The following is a 12,315-nucleotide window of genomic DNA, read 5'->3' on the forward strand; positions in this document are numbered from 1 at the left end:
AATTATCTACGTTGACCTTGAATTGACTTGATATGATTAGAGGAGATCTTAAGTAATTAATTGTATTTAAATGGTCATGGCAACCGGGGCAACAGCCCTGGGGAACTGGGTAACTGCCATTGTTTGTCGGTAAATTACTGCTAGAACTTCATAGGAAGTTGGAGCTTATTACACCATGCTGCTACAAAATCAAAATCAAAAGATACTTTATTCAAGTAGGCTTTTACAAGCACTTTTGAATCGCCATTTAACAAACTATTTTAAGTATAACTACCGGTTGGGAATATAGATTCTACCGAGCAGAAACCGGCAAGAAAATCATTAGTTACTCATTTTCACCATATAAAAATCAGTTATATATGCATGTTAGTTAAATACAATTATATATGTATGTTATGTCACCTGCCTGGAAGTCAACAAGCATTAACTCGACGCTTTTTTATCATCTATATAATCTTGTATCGAATAATATGCCTTCTTTACCAATGTATTTTTTACAAATGGTTTGAATTTATGAAACGGCAAAGTTAAAAATGTCTGCGGAATTTTATTATAGAAACGGATACCTTGCCCCAATAATGGTTTATTGACTGTGCGGAGTCACAGAGCTTACAATACGGGTTAGTGGACACACGTATTGGAATTTCGTCTAACACATGCAGGCTGTTCACTATTGAGTACCAGATAAATTATAAACCCATCATGCACTCATGGACAAGATATTATTTGACTTGAACTTCTCCGGTTAAAATTCAAGTTTTCTCTGTTGGGGCATCATGTCCTTTATACTGAGTAAAGCCGCAGGTATATCTAGTATTTTATAAACTTTTAACAATTGATTTGAATTTATGAATCGGTAATGTTAAATATTCATTGACTTTCTTGAGTGAGAAAAACAAACTTATAAATAAACTCAGTTTCGCATATAATACCGATAAATATGGATGCAAGTGTATTTTGCAACAGATGTCATTAATTTTCGTGTCTATCACACACATGTAGAGATCTTATAACATCTGTGATAATACTTAAATTAAATTCGCGTTTGTCGCGTCACTACTGAATAGGCTATTTGACTGGTTTTTAAAATCCATTTTATATTATTTAAGGACCCCAGTAAAAGGTTTATTTTTTAATTCTAGTACATATTTGCTGAAAAATATCAAATTAAAAATTCAATATTTAAATAGCGCGCGAAAGCGCTACTTTTATTACATGGCGCTGCAACGGGGTCGGTAACGTCACTTGCCTGTATTGTAATCTGTGGCACATTTAATACACATACAGTAGGCAAACGAGGTTAACAAGTAAGTGATGTCATCGTAAACCCGACCCAACCAGGACCGTTTTGTGTCACGTGACAAACGTTTAAGAAAATGCGTTTTTATTTATGATTACAACAATTGACACTTTATTTTTCGCATTGTCAAATAGCCTACTGTCAAAAGCGCTGTATATTCTTTTATAAGTTTTATGTATATTGTAAAGGAACTTGTATTTATTAATATAGATTATATAATTAACACGAATAAAGCTATCGGTATCAGGTGACCCAATTATGACATCTGTAATAATAATTCATTAAAAATATTAATTGCAACATTTAAAAAAAAGTTTGTGTAACGATTCCATGTTGATAAATTAAAAAGTATATAATTTTTTTTTCTGTTGCAAGTTGTACAAGAACTAAACGTTTTTATTATTGAATAATTTAACATAATATATTACTACATCTTTTTAAGTAATTGTATAATAGTTTATTTTATTGTACACTTTTATCTTAATAGATTGTAAATCAAGGCGAACATATAAATAACAACAAAAAATCCAAAACTTTCTGCTTTTTTTTTTAAATCTGGTTGGTAATATGATTAATGAGTAACTAGACTTACATTATCTAGTAGCAAACTTTTTTTTTAAATCATGTGTTAACAAAAAATACATTCAGCCACAAAAATGCCGTTGCTTATCGTATTTAAATGCTAATTAATAATTATTACAGCATTTTCCTTTCACAATAATTACTTCTATGTTGTTTAATTAATTGCTATCATAATTTCTCTCTGCAAACATTGCTACGAATTATCATATGAAAGATTGAACCACTTTTTTTAATCGCATTCTTTAAGCCGTGTACAGATAACAAAAAAAAGTGTTGAGCATATTATATTACGATTTGCGGCACATTATTAATTGGAACATTCTAGAATTTAAATTAAATCCATTAAAAAAATTACTAATATTTAATTGGTATATTTTTACACAATTTAAGTACCTAGATTAATAAATTGTATATTATTGGTTCCTATGTGTATAGTAATATGTCTTGTGTGGTGTAAACCTTGCTTTAAACAGGTAAGAAAAGACGCGGGCGAAAGTTACACTGTTTTTTTTAATCTCGATCATACGAAACGTTGACCACGCTGGCATCAGCCATTCAGGTTAGGTAAGTTAGGTTAGTATCGGCCGAGCGCCCGTCGAGTGAGGGTGTATGAATTTTCGCGCCGAAACGTCGCGCCAAAATTACGAAATTGTGTTTAAAACTTTTGCGAATAAAACTTCTCATGTGCTACTAACGTTTAAATAGTTTTAATCAATAATATTGTTTAAAGTGAAGTGTTTCTTATTTATACATATAAATCGGAAATGATTAAAGGTGATTTATTTCGTGTAAAATGCAAGTTGCATAAGTGATCTTTGAAAGCTGAATTCTTGTAAGGTGAGTTGTAAATTTTTTTCAATGTTGCGTTAAAGGGCAGGTACTTAAATATGTCCACTCGTATTCGAATTAATACCATTTTTGGTATAATTGTAATAGCATTAAAATTACTCAGCTAATTATTACATTTTATGAATTTATGTAAATATGAGAATAAAATATAGTTAAGAGTTTTACTATTTAATTAATTATGAGTAATTAGTATTAATTATCTTGTGTGTAAATCCAAATACACATATTAATTACGATGCATTTTTTTAAATATAATTCTAAAAATTTATTCGTAAACGAATTTGAATACAATTGTAAAATGATATGTACCTAGATAATAAAAAGATTACTATTATTTTTTGTCTAAATTACATCAAAGTCCGTACTGAAATTATAAATAATAACGCATAAATCTTATAAACCAAAAATTTATAAATTTATTTGAAAATACGAGCAAAGTTACAAATCAACGATAAAACTACATCACACATATACATACTAATGAGATATTAACTTTTTTTTACTTGAATGGCAAACAGTTTAAGGAAGGAAAACTTATTTTAATTGGTCTAAACTCAGCTTTTATTCACACTATTTTATGTTTATAATATCTGTGGTAATAATTGTATCAATACAAAAATACAGGAAAGTTATTATTTACAATCAAAAAAGCGTTTAAACGCTCAATGTTATGTCTCTTACGTCTTACAAATTTAATAAGTGTAAATTTACGATTTTAATATGAAACTCGAATGACATTTTACTTTTTTTATTTAAATTAAATAAATAATTAGGCAAAGGAAAAAACATTTTTATTTCTGTTTTGTTTTGTAACTTATCGGCGATCTTTAGATGTTATCAATAAATTCATTCAAATTCATTTAGGTTTTCGTAAAATTTTTAATTGTAGTCAAATTTCGATATGTGATGATTCCTTGAAAGCCTCATTCCGAGCCGTTGATTATTGACAATCAAAAACTAAGCGTATTGCTGCTATATTTAATATATATATATTAATTTGACTTTGGCAAAATGTAAGAAATGGTTTAGTATTTCTTACAGCGCCATTGTCAATGGGCGGTGGTGACTACTTACCATTAGGTGGCCCATTTGCTTGTCCGCCTGTCTACCTTTACCAAAAAAAAACATTAAAAAAATATATGTTACAAAAATCCAATCGTTTTAAATTACGTTGACGTCACGGGCGTTAATTTAACGTTCCTTAATATTAAACATCAATAATCTCATAAACTTAATCCATCATATGTCCGGACGACAAATTATCTTCGACAGATTAAGAATAACTGTACCGACTGTACAAGTCGTAACTTTTGGAATGATGACAGAAATACTCGTAATTATTTCCCGTTGAATTGCAGTTCCGATTATCTTGAAAACAAAACTGAAGACTTTATTTTTTTTTTATGTTCTTTATAAACGTGTTTCTAAAACGAATTTCTTACTCCATGTATCACATCATATAGCCTCATTATACAGGTATCATTTTTATTTTCATTGTTCTCATTAATTTTATAAGTGTCACCAAAACTAAATATGTGACTGCATTTCCTAAATATGTGACCGGAAAGAGTTGAGGCGCAGGACTGGCTTTACGTGCTCTCCAAGGCACGGACCCTCTAGCTTCCAGGCGTCAGGCTAATGCCCCGATTTTATTTGATTTATTAATCCAAAAATATTTATTGGTAGGACATCGAGATCTGTGCCCTGATCTAGCTACTAGACCATTATATAACTTTACAAAAAAGGAAAAACTTTAAAGGTCTTTATTATACCGCCAAAAATCAAATAATTAGTATAATTGTGTTCCGGTATTAAAAGTGAGTGAGCCGGGGTAACAAGCACAAACGACATACATCCCCGTTGATATGTATGTATTTCTGACCACCAAGTCAAGTTGCCAGTCGGCCTGCCTATAAAAGAAACAGCGTGACATTGTGTTTAATCTATGACGATATTATTGAGACGCGCGAAATGTAATCGTATATTATTACAAAACTGATAACGTATCAGATACCGTAATGAGTAAAATTATCATTACAACAAACATTTACACAATGTTTTATATATATATATATATACATATATATATACGAAATCTCAGAAACTATAACACATACAAACTTCTTTAGCAGGTAGGTTCCTTATAGGGCGTAGACATCGGCTAAGAAGGGATTTCGATTTTACGAAACTCTACCCTAAGTTTGTGTTTTATAAATTTCGCGCGGGCAAAGCCGCAGGTTTAGCTAGTATCTTATATTATATGTATACTAGATTCCGGTCCCGACATCACACGGATACGATATCTGAATATAATTTAAAGATTGAATAACAAACGTTAAAAGAAAAATTCTCGATTTTTTTTCCGACTAGGAATGTTATAACTATATATATACTTTTGTATTATAGCAATATGCATGTATTATACATATAAACCTTCCTCTTGAATCGCTCCGTCTATTGATAAAAACCGCATTAAAACCCGTTGCGTAGTTTAAAAGATCCAAGCGTACAGCGGGAAGCGAATTTGTACTATGAAGAAATAAATCTTGCGCGTGTATCGTTCCAACCATAAGAGAAAAGCCAAATAAACAACATTTGACAGCAAATTGACGCGATATCATTGGTCGAGAGCTCGATTAATCTATGATATTCACTGTGGATTTGCGAAAAAAAGGCGTTTTGTTGACTGAACTGTTATCGGAATTTTGGAAGGAACATTAAGGTTGATTATAAGTAGTTAAGTGCAATGTAGTGGCTAAAGCACTCGTGTTATGGAAAATTAGACGTAACGACGGTACCACAAACACCCAGACCCAAAACAACATAGAAAACTAATGAACTTTTTCTACATCGACTCGGCCGAGAATCGAACCGGGGACCTCGGAGTAGCATACTCAGGAAAACCGCTGTAGACACTACTCGACCACGGAGGTCGTCAAAAAAATATACATGAATCAAGATCTCTCTGTAGTGCACAATTAAGCTGAATTATGAGCAAGTCGAATGAAATACCTAAATCTAAGGTTTGTTTATCTTTTTTCCTACTTCCATTGGAATAGACTATATATTAAAAACTTCGATTAAAATAGATTATTCACTAAAAATTAGTTTGAAACTTGAACTCCAAGTAAGAACATAGGTTTACCTTTTTGCCTAATATCTGCCAATAAACCTCCAAAACCGCGAGCAAAGCCGCAGAAGAAAACTAGTAACAATATAAGGTAAATGGTATTTGTTTGTATGTAAGGGAATCCCTGGAACTAATTATTCGTCATCGCTAGTCTCATTAAAAGTAATTAAAGATCGTTTACATATATTTATTTATTGTAGTAGGACGAACAAGAGTAGGTACAATATCTATTTTATGATAAAGGTAGGCAGCTGAGCTAATGCCATCTGATGGTAAGTGGTCACCGGCCATAGACAACGGCGCTGTAAATATTAACCATTCCTTACATCGCCAATGCGCCACCAACCTTGGGAACTAAGTTGTTATATCTCTTGTGCTTGAAGTTACTGGCTCACTCACCCTTTAAACCGGTACACAAACGGTACTGGTGTTTGGCGGTAGAACATCGAAGAATGGATGGTACCTACCTGGTACCGAGTGAAGCAGAATCACATTTCGAAACTATCTCGGCGAATATTCTAATTTACTGGTAATCTCACCATGCACTATCAAATTATAAAATCAGTATTTACGAAAAATGTAAATCTTAACACAAAATGTCGATAGAAATACCATTGAGTTTTAAACATAGAAATTAAACATTATCAATGATAAGTTGATTATATATTGCATTTTTTTTTGCATAAATATGCAACATACTAGTGTTGCATATCGATAGTCCAGTATAGATATATCGATAGTTAAGGTGCTAGCGATAGTATCGATAGTATTGCCGTAATCAATAGTATTGCTCACGGAGAGCTATCGATACTATCGATAGTACTGTCGATATCCTGAATAGTTGTCGAGGTCAACTATCGATAGTTCTTCAACGCAATATACATATACAATATACACATATATGAAAGTGATGTTGTTTGTCTAATAATAAATTTCATGTTTATGTTTTAATGTATTGATAACGATTGTTACATAATACTCATTATATGCACGATAAACATATAACATACATGATAAAAAAGCGTGGAGGTAGTTTTCGTTGATTACGATATGAGAAATATATTATTAATCTATACTAATATTATAAATGCGAAAGTAACTCTGTCTGTCTGTCTGTCTGTTACACTTACATGGCTAATCCGTTGAACTGAGTTTTATGTTTTTTTTTTTATGAAGCAAGATTTAACAATATAGACACAAGCACTAATATAAGCCACGAATGAACAAAACTCGCTGACGTAAATAGTAGTTCATAATCCACCTGATGGTGACGACCACCACCCATACACTTTGATACTGTAAAAAATATAAATTATTCCTTAAGTTAATACGTCACCAGCCTTGGAGACTATGATGTTATTTATCTGCATCAGTTACACTGACACACTCACCCTTCAAACCGGAACACAATAGTACTGAGAATTGCTGTTTGGCGGTAGAATATCTGGTGGTACCTAACCGTGCGTGCACTTCCTTAAAAAAAAACACATATGTACTTTTTACAAAAATATATATAATATATTTAAATTACTATATTTATAAATTAAGAATCTCATCTTAAAATGCATTTTTTGCATCTGGCAATCACAATACTTGCTGGATTCATTGACGAGAAAAAAAAAAACAAATGTCAAAATTAATTAGCGCGCGAAAGCGACGATTATTTTATTATCTATGCACTTGACCGCGTGTCCGTGTCACGCCTCTTCACGAGAGAGGTGTGTGAGGCCAGAGGTCACAGAGTATGGAACACGAATAGAATAGAATTATATAATCGATTTTATAAATTTTATTTGACGAATTATTTGAATCTTGACTTTAAGTATGATTTTGTAATAAGTATATTTTATAAATATTGGTGGTAGGATTTCTTGTGTTCCGATTTGAAGTGTGAGTGACCTAGTTGTTGCAGGCACAAGAGACATAACATCTGATACCCAAGGTTGGTGGTGCATTGGTGATGTAGGGAATGGTTGATATTTCTTAATGCACCATTGCCTTTGGTCGTGACCACTTACCATCAGGTGGTCCTTATGCCCGTCCCACTCATCACCGAAACTAAAAATCCGATTGGCTTAAAACCATACCACTAACTCCCTTTGCTACGTAGACGCTCACTTAGAATATATTTTTAGAAATTACATTGACGACTTAAGAAATGGGCAATATTTTATAACGCATTTGCCCGTCCGCATATTATACACTAATAACGTAATTGGCTAGTCTTCTTTATAAATGACGCAACCCCCCCCCCCAATCACTCAGGAGAACGCCATCACCATCAATAATATTAACGATTTGGATAAGTCGTAAACATACCACAGCATATAACGTCTTCTGGCTGATATCTATTCTTTTGGATAAACTAATAATATGATCAGTCAAAATCAAAATTTACTTTATTAAAGTACGCTTCAACAAGCACAAGTACTTAACAATCACCTACTACCGTTTCTGAATGTAGATTCTACCGAGAAGAACCGGCATAAAGCTAATATTTAAAATAAATAAACATATCACTGACGTCACTTCACACGAACCTAAGTATGATTACAATACGTAATAAATTAATCTTGACTTTAATTGCGGTAATTGTTGGTTTATTTGAAAACCACCAGGAAAATGGTGTATGAATACCTCTTGTTGTGGTTTATTAAAACCGATATGGGAAGTTGACAGTTGCATTTTGTAGTACTATTAATACAAGAAATAAGAATAAACTTGTAACCCCTACTTTCCGTTTGCATACGGTATAGGGAACTTTTTTGGGCAATTGTATACGCATATATAATAAGATACCGGGAAATGTAACCAATTTGCCATTTACGAAATTTAAAAAGTTTATTGAGACTAAATTAATAAATAAATCTTATTATTCATTAAAAGAGTGGTTTTTAGAAAAAAAAACGCCTGGATTTAGGCTCGGGTCCCATCACAGGACACTAATTATTGTAAAAAAACAGCATTGTAAATCTGTTTATTTGATAAGAGCAACTATGCGAGTTTCTTGCCTGGTTTCCTTTCACTGGAGGCTTCTTTCCGAAACGGTGGTAGTATTTTATTAACGACGATTCAAAAAAGCTTCGTTGTGAAGTTTACTTGAATAAAATTGATTTGATTTAGTAGGCGACGACTGATCTTAAGCCATCTGGTATCGGATACAATTCTGCCTCATCTATCCACCAGCTCACTCTGCAGCATTGGGGTAGAATAAGCTCTTAATCTTAGTAAGAACCAATATGGCCGCACTTAGAACACATGGTTTTCATGTGTTTAATTTATGTTAATAATTCTTATCATCCTCGGCATCAGTCTGGGTTTGCCCCATTAGAGTGACTTGAAGGGGTAAGAGAAGTTGGGGGTTTTACCAAACAGTTTTTTTATGATATCCGTAGACGGACGAGCAAACGGGCCAACTGATGGTAAGTGGTCACCACCGTCCATAGACAATGGTGATATAAGAAACATTAACCATTTCTTAGCCATTGCCCCACCTACCTTGGGAACTACGATGTTATGTCCCTTGTGCCTTACACTTGTTCACTCAACCTTCAATCTGGAAGACAACATACTGAGTGATGCTGTTTGGCGGTAGAATATCTGAGTGGGTGCTACTAACCCAGACTTGCACAAAGCCCTACCACCAAGTTAAACAGTTGCCATTAAGAAATTACTGACTTTGGGAAGTGGAGGTACAGGTTACACGATAGAATTCATTCTCAAACATTTTCCAAAGATCACTAAGAAATATTCATATTGTTGAACAAATATCTATTAGAGCTGTCTTTATAAACGCAATGTCATAAGAAAATAATTATGAATTAGGTCTCACATAATGTCTATTGTAACTTACTCTGTAAATGCTTAATAATTGGGTCTTAAAGAATGTTCCTTAACCGTATAGTTTTTAAAAATTGACATCTCTCACTTGCTTCTGGAACGTTCTCGAATGTGTTAATATACGGATTAAAAGTCTTTCCTCATCTCTTTGGTGTTTGCATTTCCAACATTAATCTATCAATATCAACCCTGGAACGAATTATTTGTTTGGTAAACTCTTCGAATCAACTTTGAAATCACGACGGCGGTAATAGTTCTGATGTTTTGCGATAAAAGGTCATGTTTTGATGGATGTAGTTAATGCATTTTCAAATTGAAAACTGCTAAACATGTCAAGTCATGACTAATGCTAATCAATCGACTATCAGCGTCGATTTGCTACGCTTTTTACTTCACCGTGATTAATCTAATTGACTAATACCGATCCTGATTTAGATATCCAAGGTCACGATTCGTTTTACACGAGAGAATTGTAATGAAAATCGCGCGTGCAGCACACTGCACGTGACAGAAGCGAAACGTCCCAAATGATAATGAATATTATTGTAATAACTCCATTTTTTAAATGTAATAGGTAGGTGGACCGCTAAATGGGCCACCTGATGTCCTGACCTGATGAAGTGGTCACCACCGCCCATAGACATTGGCGCTGTTAGAGCTATTAACAATTCTTTACTTCGCTAATGCGCCATCAACCTTGGGAACTAAGATGTTATCTCTCTTGTGCCTGTAGTTATATGGCTCACTCACCCTTCAAACCGGAACATATTACCAAGTATTGTGTTATATGTAGCATCTGAGTGGCATTTGCGCAAGACCGCTGGCAGGAGTTGGATGCGAGTTGCCGAAGAAAAACCACAGTGGCGTGCATTTGGCCTATGTCCAGCAGTGGACGAATGAAGGCTGATGATGGTGATCATCTGAGACGTACATCTAAAACGCGCATACGCCATACTTTTTTATTCAATCGCCTTGTATACCTTGCTCTCTTTCGGTCAACTGCTGTATCGTCAGAATATATAGGTCTCTTTTCAGTTTCCTACGGCATATCTTTCTTCTCTCTCTTGTAACGAATAATGCTATACATGACGCGTTATTTAAATCTTGCTCTCATCCTCGTCCTCGTATCTATTAATGAATCGTCGTTTGAGAAGTATTACTTCAACAAGTCAATGAAGAGAAAAGGCAAAATCTGTAAAAACTACTCTTGAGTGACTTTGTAATCGGTTTATCATTTAAAAATAAAAGAACAAACTCGAAAATTATGACAAAAATGACCGTGAAATGTCAAACAAAGACGACGCATATCACTACACAACACACACAACAAAATAGCATATCAGCTTACGGCGGTTGTGACATTTCAGGATTGAAAGAAGAATACGAAATTCTATTCACACTTCGGTGTCTGGCAATCCACAATTCTTAAGACATTTTCTGCCTAACACAACAACTCGAACCAGCTTTAAGAAAAGTAGACTAATCCTCAATTTAAGGCCGCAACGCATCTGTAAGTCTTTGTTGTAAATTCCTACGATAGTTCCTTACCATCTTTTTTTTTATAAATATTATATCACTTGCATTACTCTGATCCCAATGTGAGTAGCTAAAGCACTTTTTTGTGGAAAATCAGAAGTAACGACGGTACCACGAGCACCCAGACCCTAGACGACATAGAAAATTAATGAACTTTTTCTACATCGACTCGGCCGCGAATCGAACCCGGTACCTCGGAGTGGCGTACCCATGAAAACCGGTGTACACACCTACTCGACCAAAAGGCGTGAACTAGTATTTAATACAAATTCCCTATTCCACCACGCTGCTCCAATGTGGATTGATGGATGCACATGTGTCGGAATGTCATGGAAATTGGAAATTAGACACATGATGTTTTCCTTCAATTAATCCACAAATTAAACAAACGGAAATTCAGTGGTGCTTGCCTCGGTTTGAACCCGCAATCATCGATTAAGAAGATTAAGTTCTAACCACTAGACCATCTTGTTAATCTTCTTAACCGACTTAAAAAGGAGGTTCTCTATTTTACAATACTATATTTTTCATTCGGCATATTTGATTCAATTCAATTGATTGAAGTTCTTGATTCATTAGTTACACAGATAGAATACTCGTATTTGTAAAAAAAAACTATGTCATAAATTATTCCACGCATATGTATGTTTATTTATATATTCGAGCTGTGTTTGTATGTGATTATACGTTAAAGTAAATCACAACTTAAGTAACATAACTTAATACATGTACTAGTTTAATTGGTGATATATTATGTTATATTTAAGTACTTTACTTGGTGGTAGGGCTTTGTGCCAGCCCGTCTGGGTAGGTACCTCCACACATCAGATGTACCGATAAGAGAGAGCTACAGTTATAAGGGACATAAGTTGTTAGTCAAAGTTAGTCGTTAATATTTCTTACAGCGCCAATGTGCAAGGGCGGTGGTGACCACTACCATCAGTTATCCCATTTGCCTGTCCATCTACTCAAACTCAAATTCCTTTATTCAATATAGAAGCATTACACTCACTTATTGATAGCCAAATTAAACACTACCACCGGTTCGGAAAAGGAAACACCCTGACCTGAGATGAAC

At 33.8% G+C, this 12,315-nt stretch overlaps 1 protein-coding gene across 3 annotated transcripts in view; it reads left to right on the plus strand.

Moving 5' to 3' along the window:
• The first annotated feature begins 2,469 nt into the window (after positions 1 to 2,469).
• Positions 2,470 to 12,315, plus strand: part of LOC125074628 — an 82,305-nt gene continuing 72,459 nt past the window's right edge. For all 3 annotated transcript variants that reach the window (XM_047686000.1, XM_047685999.1, XM_047685998.1), the window contains exon 1: positions 2,470 to 2,719. The gene's annotated coding sequence lies outside the window, so the exon portion shown is untranslated. The remainder of the gene's footprint in view (positions 2,720 to 12,315) is intronic.

The sequence above is a fragment of the Vanessa atalanta genome, chromosome 28 (assembly GCF_905147765.1).
Source record: "Vanessa atalanta chromosome 28, ilVanAtal1.2, whole genome shotgun sequence".
In the NCBI taxonomy this organism is placed as follows: Eukaryota; Metazoa; Arthropoda; class Insecta; order Lepidoptera; family Nymphalidae; genus Vanessa; species Vanessa atalanta.